The sequence below is a fragment of the Acyrthosiphon pisum genome, chromosome X (genome assembly GCF_005508785.2).
Source record: "Acyrthosiphon pisum isolate AL4f chromosome X, pea_aphid_22Mar2018_4r6ur, whole genome shotgun sequence".
NCBI lineage: Eukaryota > Metazoa > Arthropoda > Insecta > Hemiptera > Aphididae > Acyrthosiphon > Acyrthosiphon pisum.
In genome coordinates this window covers 14,558,560-14,564,454 of record NC_042493.1, presented here as the reverse complement: position 1 = coordinate 14,564,454, position 5,895 = coordinate 14,558,560, and the positions used below count along the sequence as shown (strand labels likewise).

The window sequence follows — 5,895 nt, the reverse complement described above, 5'->3', positions numbered from 1 at the left end:
AAACAAAATTGAAAGTTTTTAACGTAATGTTTCAGTATTAAAACATTTAAAATCAATCTAACTTCAACAAGAGCATCATCTATGCCAAGCTCAACTATTTCATAGACTTCTTCCTCCACTAACGTATCATCAATATCTGGCAGTTCAACTTTAATACAAATTAAATTTTAGAATAGTAAATATTTATTCATAAATTATTTATTTTATTTATTATTTATAAATTTGTTAGAATAATATACAATTTGTAATACAGTTACTATAAGCATATGAGCGTAGAAGAATAAAATACAAAACATTAGTACTTGGGTGGAGAACCGCCCAAGGGTGACACTCCAACATTTTATTTATAGAAATACTCTAAAGCATACTTTTGTTTCTTGGTAGATCAAGTGGCTCATTTCGGTCTTCATTATTTGCTAATCATTCAAACAAAATATCATATTTCATTAAGATTTAAGACACAATATATTTTTATTATATTTTATTTCTATATGCTTACCTTGAATCTGGATTGGTGCCTCACTATTAACCAAATTCCCTATAATATTTATATTTAAACTAGGGTAACTAGAGTATATAATGTATTTTTAACTTTAATGTATTGTTTCGCACATATTGCCACAGTCCTATGTAGACATTTTCTGTTCTACGATTTAATAATGCATATACCACAGGAACTAACTTAAATTACAAATATAAATTGAAGAAAATAAAATTTAAATAAACCAAATATGTTAGTTAATTGAGTATCTTATGTTAACAGATCTCTTACGACATTGTCCAAAACAGCGTGGATTGTGATAAACTGCTCGGCATCAGCAGGAACTCGCGGAATGACACCAAATGTGCCATCAATTGCCAAGACTCTTGCTTCACATAGGTACGGAGCAATGCGTCGTATAAATGCCAAATTTAAAAAAAATCAATTCTTCGTTGATTATGAACTCCAAGTTTCCATGAAAAAATGGTGCATTATTGTCTACTGAATAAAGTAGACGACTTTGCCATGTTGGTGACACAATAATCTCGCCCGTGGCCCTGAGATTATCTGGTATTGGTGGATTCACACCTCGTCTCACATAGCGTATTGCCCGTAGTGCTTGCTCACGGGAAACCTCTATAGCTGCATTTGGAGACCTAAAAAATTGTTATTCAGGTATTAGTATATTTTGACACAACTCTAAATGAAGTATTTAAATAATTTTGTGAATTTGTTGTGAAAACCTCCTCGCTTCTTCTTCTAGAATTGTCCGTGCAGGTGTCCCCTCTGTTAAAGCACGCCGTCTCATTGCATCGTAGAATGCCCTAATCTCGATGTCATGCCCTACGTGATGATTATGTGGTTGATATACTACAATCGGACTATTTTCTGGGAATATCGACATTGATGCAGTAGCAGTACATCCCCGTTTGTAACGCAAACATCGAAGCTGTCTATAAGGTTATTTTTTAAGGTTTATTAATCATATTAATGTACCTTAATATGATACTGGTTGATAGACGTCTATCAACCAGTGTACTCAATATTAATGCATTATATTTGTATAAGTATTTAATACTAATCGTCGATTAGTAGATTGATGATTTTGCACATATGTGTATCCAACATCATCAGCATAGTTCAAGTGACCTCTGAGCCCTGGAACTCTCCTCGATGGAGCTCCTTCATTGCCAAGAAGAATATCAACCATGGTATGGGGTGACCGAGATCTCGACCTGAATCTTTCACCATGTTCATCTGAGGATTTGTGTACATTGATTTGATACATTTTTATATTAAAAATTACTAAGCAAATACTAGTTTAAAATTTGTTATAAATCTACAAATAATTTTATTTTTTGTCACTAAAATGTTGTTGAATTGTAATTGAGAAAGTTAACATATTTATTTTTACGTATATTATATAAATTTAAATATAGAAATATATTCATCAATGATAAATTATTTTTATTAGCTCTCAATAATTAAACTAAACATTTGTAACAGACATTTGTAACTTAATTTTAATACTTTGTTACCACTGATCAAGTTCAAAAATGTTTAAATAATTATTTAGACTTACCAGCCATACTGGTAAATCTTGAAAAAAATCAAACCTAATCAAAAAGTAAAAATCAAACCAAAAGACACTTTACTGTTAACTTACAACTGAGTTGACGCTAATTAAGACTGTATAACATACAACGGGTGGCTTTTATAGAAAAGTGTTATCCCCCCCCCCTTTTTTATCACGTAATAATTTGAAATGACAATGATACATTTTTAAAGTAGAAGGGGCTAATGGTTCTATATAGGTACTTCAGAATATTTATGCAAGCCAAGTTAATTTCTTCGAAAGGCCGAGTAGATGGAGAATGACGAAAGTATACATTTGCTTAGTTTCAAGAATATTCCAAAATGTTTGGAAAATCGAAAATCGGAAAACTGAAATATATTTTATGGATTCTGCATTTTTCTGCACTCCAAAATCCCTAGTCTATGTAGACTGTCAAGAAATAATTTAAATAATAATTCTCGAAATTGTTGCCTGGTACAAAGAAAGACTTTTCGATGCGTAGTAGATATAAACCTAAATTAATCTAAATCCTCAGCATTTACGTATAACAAATGTATTACTTATAAACCACGAACTGGGTATATAATAATTGCCGCTGTGCGATACTTGAGTAGAGATGAGTAATTCTTAGGATTCTATATTATCGTAATACTTACTAGTTACTACGTAATTGACCAAGTTACACTCATATTCTTCTCTGCAAAACACTTAACTTGTTAACTGTAAATCGCGTACACGTACCTATTCAATGTATTTTATGGCTAATTTACCAACTGTACATAAGTACCTACCTAGAAAGACTATTCTGAGAGGAGACGGTTTGCCAGCCTAAATATATTTTATTAAATCCCTATTATAATCAGTGGCGTAGCTAGGAGGGTGTAACTGGTTTAAGTATAAATTAAACTAAGTTTTTAAAGTTCTATTACATTTTCAAGATTTTTGACCGGCCAAAAATTTTTGTATCGAAAATAGTCGAAAAAAAATCTATTAAAACTCGTAATTTATGATCAAAAAGAGTCGCAAGAGACTGTAGATACTTGAAAATTTCATTGAATGTTTATATTAGAATTTTCTATACACGATAAAAATTTGAAAATTACTTGACTCTTTTTGAACTGCTTACGGACATTGTCATTTTTCAATTTTTTTAATTTTTTTTTTCTATAAATATCAATAAAATTTTATTTGTTTGGTAAAAATGCGGTAAAAATGCGTGAAAATTTAATGCAAGGCTCCTGATATATTGTTACAATAGCAATTGTAAAATATTAAAAATACATAGACAAACATTTTTTTTATAAGCATTTGAAGTTGGAATTTTGACAAAATTTATCAAATTTAAAATTGAATAATTATTTTGTAGTTAAAAATGTATAAAACGTTCAACTTTTATATCTAAGGATTGAAAATTTAAAACAAGATTTCACGTAAATATTTAATTCTGTTACCAAAAATTCTAAGAAATACATAAGCACAATTTATTTTTATAGTCATTTTAAGTTCAAATTTTGACGAAATTACATATTAAAAAACCTGGAATAACTATTTTAGTTATTTTGTTGTGATTGTATAATATTACTTGTGGGTACTTGAAACTTCTAAAGTATACTATTATATATCTATGATAGTACCACGGTTTGTTGTTGATGTATAACGCGTTACCTAATGGATATTGTGATATGATTAATTTGGAATTTATTATTGATACCTATTATAGGTCAATTTTTTTTTAATACTATAGATAAGTATACCTATAATAGGTATGTCTAATACCTAGACTGACAAACCGTCTCCGCTCAGAATCGTTTTTCTTATACAGTGATATTATATCATTGAATTCAAATTTAATACTATCCATTATACAGTGACCCACTTGTAACTTACTGTACAGCAGAGTGACATCCACTTACCCACCTTTTTTATTGTAATTTTGCCCGAAAAAATAAAATATAATAAATACTTATAATGATTAATCTATGTTATGACTCATATAATTATTAATATGAATAATATTACACATTCACAAATTTGTATATTAACAGTAAGTAATAAATACATTGTACCCATACCTATTATTTTTTATTTGTTAAATTACTCATATTAAATTATGACGGCCCTTCTGTCAACAAGGTGTGCGTCTATAAGTACGTCCGTTTAAATATACAAATAAATAAATATTAAAAAATACTTTGTAGAAAATACACGAGTTTGATTGAAAATACAATAAAACTAACTTTAAATTTTTAAACTTCATTAAGTAATTAGAACTTGAAAATCATTTTTTTATCTGTATTTTTTTTTGTGCGGGATTTACGTGTGTCTTCTCTTTTGGAACAGAGTTATGTAGGTAAGTTTTAATCACTTACTTGTACGCCGAGTCCGTAATCAAATATTTGAATACTTCACACTAATTAATAACCAAATAATTATGCAATATTCAAACCTGTACTATGACACTACATCAGTTAACAACACTGTCACGAGTAAAAACCTAAAAAACCGTTTGACACAACAGAATATTATCAAAATTACGATGACAGATGACCAACCCGAGCGCTGCAATTGCCGACTAAAAAACAAGTGCCCGCTAAAAATACATTTTTATCGGCGTACCATTCGTTTTTTATTGATTATAAATCGTTATTTTAACAGTTTCAAACAGTTTATCATAATTTATATTTTGTAAACATTTACCTCTTAGATAAGAGAATTTCGGCCATTTTGTTGGTTTCATAATTATTACATTGTAGGAATAGGGAGTCGTCTATCTAGTATTTTTATATATCTGTGATTAAATGTAAAGATATTAAAGTATTAAACACATCCATATCAAAATAGTGTCATATATATCTTTTTTTATTATTATACTTATTGTATACCTACTACCTATTTATAACTACCTATAGCTCAAAATATTATAACAATCATCATCACTTTTGCGTTTATTATGGTACCTCATAACTAATCATATGTTTTGATTTTATCATTTACAACAGCATACTATTAATAGAATTTTAATCAATCTTTTCATTTGTATAAATGCATAATAAAATATGAAATTACTTTTGAAATCTGAATAACAATATATAAATAAAACATAATTGTTGATACAAGAGTTATTTTATTTCCCCAGTGTTAGTACTATATTAATACATTTGATAATAATTGTTATAATAGGCATATATTAGCATTTAGCGTGAATATTATTAAAGTTATTCGATCTTACGAATTGTTCTGTAAACTGTTCACTGTATATTTGTATAAAAATTATACATAGAGCATATTAATAACAATACACTTTAATTAAATTAAATCTAGTTAATCTTAACTAGATATATAATATATAATTTATTATTAATTACAAATATTATTATTTTATAATACCAATAAAATGTTTGTATTATTATATACATTTTTTTTTTTATTATTATTAATTAACCCGCGGCAACTTAAGCCATTGGGTGGTTTTTAACTGTGGGGGTGTGGGGTAGGGCAGTCCCTAAAATATCCAAATTTTCGTACTACACACATAATCCCAAAGTCCCAAATCGGTCAAATCTAAATTATTTCTAGATAAACAATTAAGACACTAGTATACCACCGTTCACAACTAAGCTGATAATAATAAAAATATTTACTCTCAATAACAATGTATAGTTTATACTAATAACTATAATAAGAGTATAAGACGTAACAACACAAAATATTGTCTACTGTGTGTCTGTGTAGAATGTAGACAATAATTAAAATGTGGTTTGGCAAAAAACCATTAAAATATAAAAAAAAATTTGAAGATATAAAAATTATACATAATATTATTATAAAGGTTTAATTA

The 5,895-nt window shown here is 28.1% G+C and overlaps 1 long non-coding RNA gene across 7 annotated transcripts in view; it reads left to right on the top strand.

Moving 5' to 3' along the window:
- The window catches only part of LOC100573816, a 24,441-nt gene extending 22,505 nt beyond the window's left edge, over window positions 1-1,936 (top strand). For 6 of the 7 annotated variants that reach the window (XR_003838779.1, XR_003838778.1, XR_003838782.1 and 3 more), the window contains 3 exons: window positions 764-1,156; window positions 1,245-1,441; window positions 1,577-1,936. This is a non-coding gene — a long non-coding RNA (uncharacterized LOC100573816). Of the gene's footprint in view, window positions 1-31; window positions 176-763; window positions 1,157-1,244; window positions 1,442-1,576 lie in introns of those variants that run through there. The other variant, XR_003838783.1, reaches the window with a different exon arrangement.
- The last annotated feature ends 3,959 nt before the right edge of the window (window positions 1,937-5,895 follow it).